This window comes from Rattus norvegicus, chromosome 17, assembly GCF_021556685.1.
Source record: "Rattus norvegicus strain SHRSP/BbbUtx chromosome 17, alternate assembly SHRSP_T2T, whole genome shotgun sequence".
Lineage (NCBI taxonomy): Eukaryota > Metazoa > Chordata > Mammalia > Rodentia > Muridae > Rattus > Rattus norvegicus.
The window spans coordinates 38,034,572-38,046,500 of NC_141550.1; the positions used below are offsets into that span (position 1 = coordinate 38,034,572).

General features: G+C 42.0%; 1 long non-coding RNA gene across 1 annotated transcript; it reads left to right on the forward strand.

Moving 5' to 3' along the window:
- The first annotated feature begins 6,716 nt into the window (after positions 1-6,716).
- LOC148000136 (uncharacterized) lies at positions 6,717-11,041 on the forward strand. The gene is made up of 2 exons (XR_015641277.1): positions 6,717-7,254; positions 9,369-11,041. It is a non-coding gene; the product is annotated as an uncharacterized LOC148000136 (long non-coding RNA).
- The last annotated feature ends 888 nt before the right edge of the window (positions 11,042-11,929 follow it).

Below are 11,929 nucleotides of genomic sequence, written 5' to 3' on the forward strand. Positions count from 1 at the left end.
CAGAAATTAACACCAAATGTCTTCCTCAATCACTCGCCACATTATATTATAGGAGAAGTCATATCATTGGGCCTGGAACTCATTGATTCGGAAGGTCTAGCTGGTCAGTATAACCCAAGGGTCTGACTATGTGCATCTCTCCTGCTATGGGATCCAGGTGTGCCTGGTGTGTCCATTTTGGGCTTTTACATAGATTTAGATGATTGACATCTGGTCCTTGTGCCTGTACAGCAAGCAGTCATCTCTTTAGCCTAAGGATGAATGTTTTTATCTGGACAAAACCTTTCTTTGCCTGGATACTTCATATCCTATAAACTTTCTGGAGCTATAAATACAAAATGGATAATCTCCCTGCCCAGAGAATATTCCTATCTCTGGCATTGTTTTCCCAAGTGTCAGGTTTGGTCTGAAATGGTTCCTAATAAGATTATTATTGACTATACAGTACACATTTTACATTAAAATAATTTTTCAATTCCTTGGTCTAAAGTATCAAAATTTAAAATGATTTTCCTGTAGTAAAGGTATATTATTATTGATCTATGGCTATTTATTGAGTGTTTTAATGTTTTGTGTTGATGTACATTAATGTGTGCATGTTTATATGTGCACATATGTATATGGAGGTAAAAGCTGTTGTCAATATTAACAGATAATTTTATTAGTTATAGTAATTTGGGTATCATTGTGATCTTTCAGAATTTTGAATATATTCTTTCATGCCCTTCTTACACAGAATTTTTCTATTGAATGATGAGATGGTATTTTGATAGGCCCACCTTTACAAATAACTTGACTTTTTCTGTTGTAGTGCTTAATACAACTTCTTTATTACATGTATCTAATATATACTTTGTTACATGCATCTATGTTTTACCAATAACATGTTATAGGTGCATACTTTTCTGATATTATCTAATAGGATTTTGGTAGGCCTATTTTATCTGAATGAACTTCCTTCTCTAGAGTTAGAAAATTTTCTGGAGCAATTTTCTTAAAAATATTTTCTCTCCCTTTGCTATGATCTTTTTCCATGCTCATAACCCAAAGATGAGGTCTTCTCAAGATGTCCCAGTGCTCTTTCATTTTCTCTTGATAGTTCTTATTTTCTTAATTATTTTTATTACTTTATTATTAGAGTTTCATATATACTTTGATCATGTTACCACACCCAAACTCTTTCCAAGTCTACTCTCTTTCTTACTCACTCAGTTATGTATTCCATTTTCTTTAAACCCTCCAGATCAATCTGTGGTGCACAGTGTTCAAGGATCTGTGGGTTCCCACTAGAGAGTTGTCAGCTTGCCAGAAGACTGTCTCTCCCTCTCCCATCAACTAACAATTACTAATAGTTCCATAACCAGTGATAAGACTGTGTGCCAAGTTCCTCAATTCATGCAGTAATTTTGTTTGTCTTAGTCTTGCACAGATTTTATGCTATCCCCAAGGCAATGGACTCATTTGTACAACTGTCCTGTTCTGTCCATAATACTATATTGCCTTGTAGTAATTCATCTCATCTGTCTCTCACATTCTTTCTATTTACTCTTTCCAGTGATCCCTGAACCTTCGGGGGAGAGGACCAGGGTGTCTGTTTCTATGTCTATTTGTCTATATCTGTCTGTCTATGTCTCTCTCCCTGTCTCTCTCTGCATCTCTGTCTCTCTCTGTATCTCTCTCTGTCTTTGTCTTTCTGTCATCTGTCTCTGTCTGTCTGTCTCTCTGTGTCTCTGTCTCTGTCTGTCTGTCTCTCTCTTTCTCTCTCTTTCTCTCTCTCTCTCTGTGTGTGTGTGTGTGTGTGTGTGTGTGTGTGTGAGTGTGTGTGTGTGTTTATGTCAATACTTGTTCCCTTAATGGCTCAACATTTTGAAGTCTTTTATTCTACTATAACTTAGTTGTGAGTCTCTGCTAGTCACTATCTTCTATTAAGAAGTGTTCATACTACTATTATACCAATAGATAGGTCTTTTCAGGACAGTCATTACTGTACCTTGCAATTTGTAGCTGGATATGATGAATGATAAGTTTTCTACTCTGATTGAATAGCATTTTCAGCACTATGAAAACTATCCCATAGGAATTAAGCTCCCAGGTTCATTCCATGAATTCAAACAGCAACTACTGATTTTAGACAGGATATTGGTTTGAATTCATGATCACTCTAGGTCAGACTTTTGAGTCATGGACTTATGTTATTTATCACCATACCCACAAATTATTTTATATGTATATTACAAAAACTTTGCAGAGGCTCTTTTTGAATTAGTTCACCATTTTAGAGCAGACAAATACTTCAGGAATGATCTAATCTTACTCCTTTTGCTTAGTCTCAAACTGTGAACCACAGCAGACCCTGGCCATTCTGCATTTTCCAAATTCCTAACATGGTCAGACCTCAGTCTTTTCCAATGACTAATCCACTCCATTTCTCAACTATCCAGACCATTAGAATTTATTATTAAATTCCTTGAAGTGGAAGGTCACCCTGATTTTGTGTTTTTGAAACACTCCTAAGTTTAATACTTCAGTGAGGGAAGATTTTCCTGCAGGTCAATCATTTTAAATATTTAACATTTTCATATGCCTTCCTTTAGCCTATGTTCTCTCTTGTGTATATTTATTTGGATAACTGACTTGATTTTCATATTTGAGGTTATCGTTTCCTCACACTTTTCACAACACCTCTGTATTCAGGTTTTTTTTTTTTTATATTTAATCCTTTCAATAAACTTATGAATATGATATGTTGTAGGAAATAATAAATCTGGGTAAAAGATATTGGAATTTGAACTGAAGGTCAAACAGAGAGGGAGATGGATATGAGAAGATGGAGTAATACAGTTGCCAAAAGTTGTGTGAGTCCACTTTGGTCTTCCTTTTCATGTGCTCTTGTTTACTGAAAATCGAAGCCCGTCATTTTTCTTTCCTCTCTTTGATATATGGTTTTAAAGTCTTACTGATTCCAGCTTCTGTGCAGACACACAGCAGGCTGGGTGCTCACATGCAGATCAACACTAAACACGTTGTTTATTGACATTGAGCTAACAGCCTCAGGGCTTCCCTGGTGTCCCATTAGGTGTCTGTACTCTTTCTCACTGTACTTTCCTTCTTTTACTACATAGAAATGGGGAGAGGGTGTAGTGGGGCGGTGTCTACTCATTACAATAAAGAACTGATGCGGGGTTGGGGATTTAGCTCAGTGGTAGAGCGCTTGCCTAGGGAGCGCAAGGCCCTGGGTTCGGTCCCCAGCTCCAGAAAAAAGAAAAAAAAAAAAAAAAAAGAACTGATGCACGAGTTATATCATCAAGCGAAACATTACTTCTTTATTCTGAGAAATGCTTAATTAGACTTAAGAATAGATTTAAGACTGCATTTTGTTGCACTACAAATAAAAAAATCATTTACAGAGGTTTGAAGAGTAGTAAACTTGACCCCAGTAAAATTGAACTTTTAGAACTGCAGATAACTGTGACAAGGCAAGGCTGGGAAACAGATCAAGTGACCAAGTGGCAGGGGAGCTGGAAGAGGACATTATATTGAGACTTGACAACTGAGGGTCTTGTCTCCAGTAGGAGGAATGAGGTCATAAGGGTTGTGGGGTTAGCAGCCCAAATGCAAAAAGGTCCCCTTCTCTTCAATCCTGAAAAAACAAACAACTGCATTTGAAAGTGGAAACCTCAGGCAGAAATTTTGGGAGAGTTAGGTTCTCAGGAGACTATCTGGTATCTTGGAGTTCACATCCTGCTTGCTACCATGGTGCAAATTTTGTGTTGTTTGCTCACTCCATTTTCCAGAGTATTTCAGTTTAATCTCTATATTGATATCTAAGTTATTATTCTTTAAAAGTTTCCATGCATTTTGTAAAACTCAGTAGGAATCACAGTAATATGCCTGTTACCTTTTTTTCCCTGCCTGTTACTATTTGAGGGTGGTTTTACTGCCTGCTGCATGGAGTATTTAGCTCAGTTAGTGAACTCTGAGTTTCCATTCTGCTTAGCTTCCCCTGCTGTGCAATTTGGGTTTTGTTTTGACAGTTGGAGACCTTTAACCCCTCTGCATAAAATGTTTAGGCTGTGGAAGGCTGAAAAGAGCTTTCAGATGGGATGGTTCCAACCTCTCTCAAGCAAGAGCAGGCTTTCACGCAGCTCAGCAAACCCATGTATAGAAATGGCTTTCAGTCTCCGTCGGGTGTTCTGGTGGAACAAATCAGATCAAAGACTTGTTTAATATGTTTGAAAAATGCACATCCGCATCGCAGAGAAAAAACATGCTATGGAAATCAATAAGATCATATTCAGGCATCCCTGACTTCAAAGCAAATCTTGTGTGTGTTCTCAATTTCAAAAGAAGAGGGGGAAAATGAGAACATAAACTTTGAGGGCTTAATTTTATTTGCAACTGAACTGAACTCTCCTATGTCTCTCTACTGACTTTTGACAGGTCCCTGTGGACAGGAGAGGAAGGGCAACTAAATCATTAATTTACAGCACCTGTGATAATTTCCCATTCCTAAGTTATTAAATTGCCCAACTTTTCTTTCACGTCACATCTTGGAATGGAATTTATTTGCATGTCCGTGGAGGAGAGACATGTTCACAGAAAATATCAAAGGAAAGATTCAGGGCTAATGTGAACTAATGGCTGAGACTACACTGCAGTCCCAGAAACTTGGTTTGTATTGAGAGGTCTGTTTCCTCACAATGAGTGTTGAGGAGACAGAGTATGACTATCTCACTCAGGGACATGCACTTTTTATTATAACTTTAAATAATAATGTGTTCGGGAGGCAGGGTGATGTTCTTTCAACACAGTGAACACACATGACTCTAGTAGGGGGTTATGTGTGCTTTTCTGTATGTGGCTGTTTGATACGTAATACCAATACTTACTTCCCATCTGTTTAATGCATGTGTTATCCTATTTGCTTGTTTTCTTCTTGTGCCTCTTTTCTGAGACAGTATTAGTGCACTATAGTAGCGTGGCCACCATGCTGAAGATTCAAAGCTCAAAAAATGAAGGTTAGGGTTTGACTCTTGAAAGTTGTTGCTAGATGCTGCTTTTCCCTGCTGGATTTCCTGTTAAAGATTAAGCAAGGCAATATTGTTTCTTCCATGTCAATAACTTGTATTTTCTTCCTCAATACTGATGAATGTTCATGTTTGCAACCTCTTTCCAGACAGTCTTAATAAGTCAAAGTTCTCATGACAGACACAGATAAAACTGTTTGAACTGTGGGTTATAAATGATTCTCTACAGTCATTTGTTTAGAAACCAAGGAGACTGTGGATTTACCAGATACAATATACTCAGACATTTGTCTAGAGCATTCTGGGCCTGAGTGGCATGCAGTTGCATCTTCTTGGAGTGCTTTCTACCTAAACCCCAAATAGGCATACAATTTCCATCAAGTTACTGTGAATTTCCTTTAAGACAATTTTTCCAAAAGCCGATGGTGGAGTAGGGTGTAACTACCATCTAAATGCAATCACATTCCCTGAAAGGCTCCTTTTTTACACTGCTGACTATGTGACCATGGACAGAAGCAGGATAATTTAAGGCTGCTTTCTTTTCTAACATTTTTTACCCTGTGGAAAAGAAAAGGCTGCTTTTAAGCATTGGTGGTTAAATCTACTGACTGATGCTCAGGACGTTGGGTTGATCTTTCATGAATGCTGGTGGTATTTTGCTGGTGTTGCAGTTGTTGTCATTGTTTTTGTTGTTTATTTCCCAGATCTTATCATCATTGTTCTTATGTACACATTTCTTCCTGGTAGTTAGACGTTTCTCTTAATTTAAGCATCAAGTGATACAAAAATACTTTCCAATTTCGACATAAGTATAATTCTAACATTTTGAGTCTGATGGGTTGTTTTGGTTTTTATCGATGTATAAAAGCAAACAAACCACATACAGGTGATTAATATCCTTAAATTTGAGGATAAAGTCTGATCTATTTCTAAGGATCAGTCTTGACTTGGAGAGGGATTCTGAGGAAGGGGTTTTCTGGGAGTGGCAAAACATATGACTCAAAGTTAAATCATGGGTCCCAGCTAGTCAAGCTGCTGCCCTATGTTTTGCTAGAGACAACCTTCTAGCCTTCTTTTTTCTCTGTTGTGCTGGCGTTCTTTCTTTCTTTCTCTCTCTCTTTCTTTCTCTCTCTTTCTCTCTCTCTTTCTCTCTTTCTTTCTTTCTTTCTTCTTCCTTTCTTCCTTTCTTTCTTCCTTCCTTCCTTTCTTTCTTCTCTCTCTCTCTCTCTCTCTCTCTCTCTCTCTCTCTCTCTCTTCTGTCTCTCTCTGTTCAGCTCAAGACAATTCTCCAATTATTTCATCTCTGAATAACTCATCTCCTGCAGATCATAAGCCCAGTCTTTTATTTTATATGTCGTTCCAGCCATTTACTTTAGGATTCCCTTTCTGATTCTATGAATCAGCATCCCATGAACCCAGCCCTGTGTTTCTTAGGAGACAGCAAATATACATTTTCATTTAACATTGTAAACGAATTCAGACTTCTGCCTGCCTTAGTTAGACACAGATCCTAAACTAGCTGGGTGGGAACCTGTCCTAAAATTTCTATTTCTACTACACCTGGGCCTGAACTCTCTGTGTCTCCCAGGCTAACCTTAAACTCAAGAATCTGCCTGTTTTTGTATCTTTCTGACAAGCTGCCTCATAGTGAAGGTGAAGGATTAAAAATTAATAATAAGCCGCCTAGCTACCCAAGAAGAAGAGGTAGGGTCTGTGAGAACATGAACTTTTCGCCCCTCCCTTGCTGTACAATGGTTCCCGGAACATTCTTGCATGAAAGGTTTCCTGGAACAGCCACAATGACCCATAGCCTCCGGCCACAATGGTCCAATGGCCCTGTAAAATGTCACTACCCCTAATCACAATGTCACAAAGTCCTAAATTGTATGGGCAGTTTATGGTTTTGGAATTCCCCTCCTCCCTCCCTCTTGATCCCCCTGGTTTGTGGTTTTTTCCTTTATAAGCTCTGTGAAAATTCAGGTCGGGGTCGAACTCCTCTACTCCCTGTGTGGCGTATGAGTCTCGACCCCAGCATGCTGGCCTGAGCTCTCGTTTCATCTCGCTCACAATAAATCTTCCTCGTGTGATTACAGCAGGTCGGTGTCTGTGTCCTACTGGGTGCGCGTCTTTCCCGAGACTTGAGTGGGGGGCTCCCTTCGGGGGTCTTTCATTTGGGGGCTCGTCCGGGATCTGCGCGACCACCCAGGGGTCCTAGACCCACTTGGAGGTAAGATTCTCTGTTTTATCTCAGCGCTGTGTCTGGGTCTGTGTCTATGTTCTGTCTGGGAATCTGGTGCGATCGCTGTTTCGGTTTTGCGGACGCTCAGTGAGACCGCGCTCCAGGAAGGAGAGCGGGGTGGATAGGGATAGACGTGTCCAGGTACCCACCGTCCGTTCGCCCTGGGAGACGTCCCAGGAGGACAAGGGGGGACCAGGGACGCCTGGTGAACCCCATCTGATAGGTCCAGAGGAGACTTTACTCCTTGACGACCGGTTTGTTAGGCAAGGTCTGCGACCTGCCGATCAGTTTCAGTGCCTCTGGTCGACACGAAGTCGACGTCGGTTTTGTTTTTTTTTTTTTCTCTTTGTTTGTGCTCGTGTGTGTGAGTGTGTGTGAATTAAGTCCTGTAGTCTGTGTTTTTCGGTACCGGTTTAAGGTCTTAGTGCACTGTCTGGGCAGATGAAGGATTCCTGCCCTGTGCACGAGAGTCTTAGTGCACTGTCTGGGCAGAAGAAGGTTTCCTGCCCTGTGCACGGGTGGAAGAAGGTTCCCCACCCCGAAATGGCGCCTGTGAGTAGATGAAGGATTCCTACTCCGAATAGTCTTTTTCTTTCTTTTTTTCCTTTTTAGAAAGCGCACCGGGGGACGCCCCAATCGCGCAGGCTCTGGGACTCGTGAGAGACGTTCCATGAGTCAGCCTTTGTTGGGTCCTGGCTCTGGGACGCGTGAGAGATGTTCCTCGAGCCGAATTTTGTCGGGAGGACCCGGCAACGGACAGTCAAAAAGATCTGACTGTGACTTTGGAGGTCGAGTTCGGCTGCCTATTTAAGTATAGGCACGGACAAGTGTGCTTAGATGTGTTAGTGTCTGTTGTCTGTATTCTGTTTCTGTGTTTGGTATCCCAGAAGCAGCTAAGGTTAAGCTGCAGTTTGGGCCAGGTACTGAAGGTACCAGGCATCTGTGGAAATTGGTTATAGGATGCTTTGTCTTGGTCTTGTTTGTCTGGATTGTTTTCTGTGGTATTGTCCAGCGTTTTTTTGACTTTTGTTTCGTGTTTGAATTTGGACTGAAGACCGTGTTTAAAATCTTGGACTGACGACTGTGTTTGAAATCATGAAACTGTTTGCTTTGTTCGTCGAAGAGTTTTACTTGGTCCCCTTAACGCTTAGTGAGTAAGAAACTTAATTTTGTAGACCCCGCTCTAGTGGCAGTGTGTTGGTTGATAGCCAAAGTTAATTTTTAAAACATAGTGTTTTGGGGGTTGGGGATTTAGCTCAGTGGTAGAGCTCTTGCCTAGCAAGCGCAAGGCCCTGGGTTCGGTCCCCAGCTCTGAAAAAAGGAAAGAAAAACAAAACAAAAACATAGTGTTTTATCTGTGCTTATGCTCGCAGCCAGCTGTGATGAACTGGGAAAGATTTAAATTTTGCTTGGGAGCAAAGAATCTTAAAGGCAGAGTTTCAGCCGGTATGACACGTAGTGCATAACTGCCTAAAAGATCAGAAATGCTGTTAATAGGCTATAAAAAAGGGACAGGCTGTGTTAGAAATGCTACAGAAGAATAATCTAAAAAGGCTGAGAGCTAGGTGGGGCTATAAGGAAAACAAGAACAGGAAAGGAATTTCTGACATTTGCTCACAGAAGGAGAGTGCTCATTTAGAGAAGTTCTTTAAGGAAGCCTGCCTTATCTGCTGTCTTTATTCCAAGGGAGGAGTCAGTCTCCAGCACTAAATTACTTGGAGGTAGCCAAGGTCAGGATTAATGTTTTCTTTTCCATGGGCCTTTAAACCCAGTGAGACAGTTTGGTAAAGGGCTACTACTGAGGTCCTGATAGCCCCAGGTGAACTGGTTACAATTCTTTTATCAGCCCCCTGGCATCTAGCAACCAGGTTCTAACCATCTCTCCATCCTTTTGTTATTAGTTGTTACTAGAAGCCTAGTGTCATTTGGAGGCTGGTTTTCTTGAGAGGCAAAGCCATGGAGCTGACACCGACAATGGCCTTTTTGTTCCAAGAAAGGCCTCCTGGTTTAGCTGTGTGACTAAATGCTGTTTGCCCTCTTCGGTAGACTCTATTCTCAAGATTCTCTTGTTTTCTCACCATCCCATTTGATATGCTTGTTAGTAACTGTTACAGGTCTTCTTTACCACCGATGAAAGACGGAATCCTACTGGAGACCAGAAAAAAAGGGTTCCAACACGCATAGAAGGCCCTCACTTCTGCCTGCTCTCTTCATACCCCTGAAGGTAGGGAGTGCTCCAGGTCTGCCCCCAGGCTCCAAGGGTGGGTCTCCTAGGGGCTGGAAAATGCCCCACCAATCTGGCTAAGATAAGGAAAAGATATGAAGAGAAAGTTACAGAAACTTGAAGGGTTAAGCTAAGTCGCTGAGAGAGTTATTGTAAGTTGATGCATGGTTCAGGGTCTGTGCAGAAAAGTGGACAGCACCTAATAGCTGTAGAAGAAGATGCAGAGAGACAGAAAAAAAGAAAGAAAGAAAGAAAGAAAGAAAGAAAGAAAGAAAGAAAGAGGTAAAGAGTGCAGGAAGCTAGGGAAGAAAAGAGACTAAAAGAAGAGGAAGCTAGAGAGCTAAAGAGAGATAAAAGACAAGAGAGGAACATATACTGGCCACAGTAGTTAGGGAACCTAGGAAGACAGTACCTGGCAACAGAAGAGAATTCCTGGCTAAAGATCAGTGTGCCTAATGCAAAGAAAAAAAAAAAAAAGACACTGGGTCAGGGACTGCCCCAGAAAGAACAAGAGGGGACACTGGAGAGCCTCTTGGTCCTAGAGTGCTGGCTATGTACAGAGATAGAAGGGAAGTGTGGATGCAGGGACCCAATGCTCTGTGCTCCTATGCCCCCCTCCAGTGGGCCAGTATCCAAAGACCTTGGGTACAGGGGCCTACTGGCAACAAACAATACTTATGGACTGCCCGAAGAACAGTGGACCTTGGCGTGGGCCGGGTAACCCACTAGTTCATAGTCATCCCTGACTGCCCCTATCCCTTGCTCATGAGAAAATTGCTCTCCAAAATGGCTTGCGTGGGCTGAAATGGCTGGGTGAGGCCATGTGTATGCATATCTACAGACTGTGTATGCGGAGCTTAAGACCTGTCTCAGTGCACCAGTACCTGATGCTGGGAGACGAATGGCTTAGCGCTGTTCTACTTGGAACATATCACTCCTGCCAGCCGGGCACTAACAATTATCACCCAATCCAGGACTTAAACTGTGATAGAGTGGCTGATGTTCTGCCTTTGAATAGAGTGTCCCAAAAGATGGGACCACTGGTCAGCTGCCATGGACTAGATTCTCCACCGGTTGGGGACAATCTGGTCACCTTGCTGCCCAATCCGGACCTGGAGCCACCACAGCACGAGTGTCAAGTACTGGCAGAAGCCCATGGGTGGAGGAAAGACCTCTGCGACTGGCTGATTGACCCCTGCTGAAAGCCGAGGACCTTGTCCACAGACGGGAACAGTTCTCTTCATGAATGAAGGTCAGAGACAAGTGGGTGCTGCCATGGTGGACAACACAATGTCATCTGGGATGGCTGAACCTCTACCCCCCCCAGTACATCAGCACTGCAGATGCCTTTACCATCTCTTGGATGCCCTGGTGAAGCCAACAACTGTGAGTACTATTCATTGCTCAGGATATCAGGAGGGAAGAGATTCAGTGACATGGGGCAATAACGAAGCAGATAAAGTGGCTCGAAAAATGGTTATGCAGGAGCCCATCCTGGTTGCAGGCCTGCAAGAGACAGCCACTGGGAACTGGGATCGGACTAAGGGATGGCCTCACTTAGAAAAGGCCCAAATTGCTTAAAAGATAAAGGACAATGGCACATTGAGGGGAAAGCTATACTTCCCAGAGAACAAAGAAAAGACTCACTTTGCCAAATACAGAAATGGACTCAATTAGGAGATAAAAAGTTTGTCCAAGTAGTTAAGTGTATGTAATAGACGTTAAGATTTTAGCCAGAGAGACAGTAGAAAGTATAAGGTATGTCAATAAGTGAATGCTTAGCAAGCAAACAGGGCAAAGAGACCTAGAGAGTTTGGTGAAAAGTCGAAGTGAACTTCACTGAGATAAAACCAGAAAAATATAATCACAAGTATCTCCTAGTGCTTGTAGATACTTTTTCAGGAATAGATAGAAGCTTTCCTCACCAAACAAGAGACGGCCTCTGCAATCATCAAGAAGATACTGGAAGAAATCTTCCTCCGATTTGGAATGCCCAAGGTAATCTGGTCAGACAACGGCCCTACTTTCGTTGCCAAGGTAAGCCAGGGTGTGGCCAAGTATTTAGAGGTCAATTGGAAATTACATTGTATCTACAGACCTCAAAGTTCAGGATAGGTAGAGTAAATAAATAGAACTCTAAAAGAGACCCTGACCAAATTAACCATGGAGACTGGCACAGACTGGGTGACACTCCTTCCCTCTTGCTCTCTTCAGAGCAAGAAATACCCCTTCCAGATTCAGCCTTACCCCCTTTGAGATCTTATATGGGGCCTCAGCCCCCCTGACTGTATTAGATGATGTTACTGAACCAACATGTCATAGTGCCATAGTAATAATGATTTGTGTGCCAGGCTAAAAGACCTACAGGTGATACAGAAAGAAATCTGCTCACAGCTGACAGCAGCCTATGCCCCGGAGACCCCTGAGACATCCCATCAG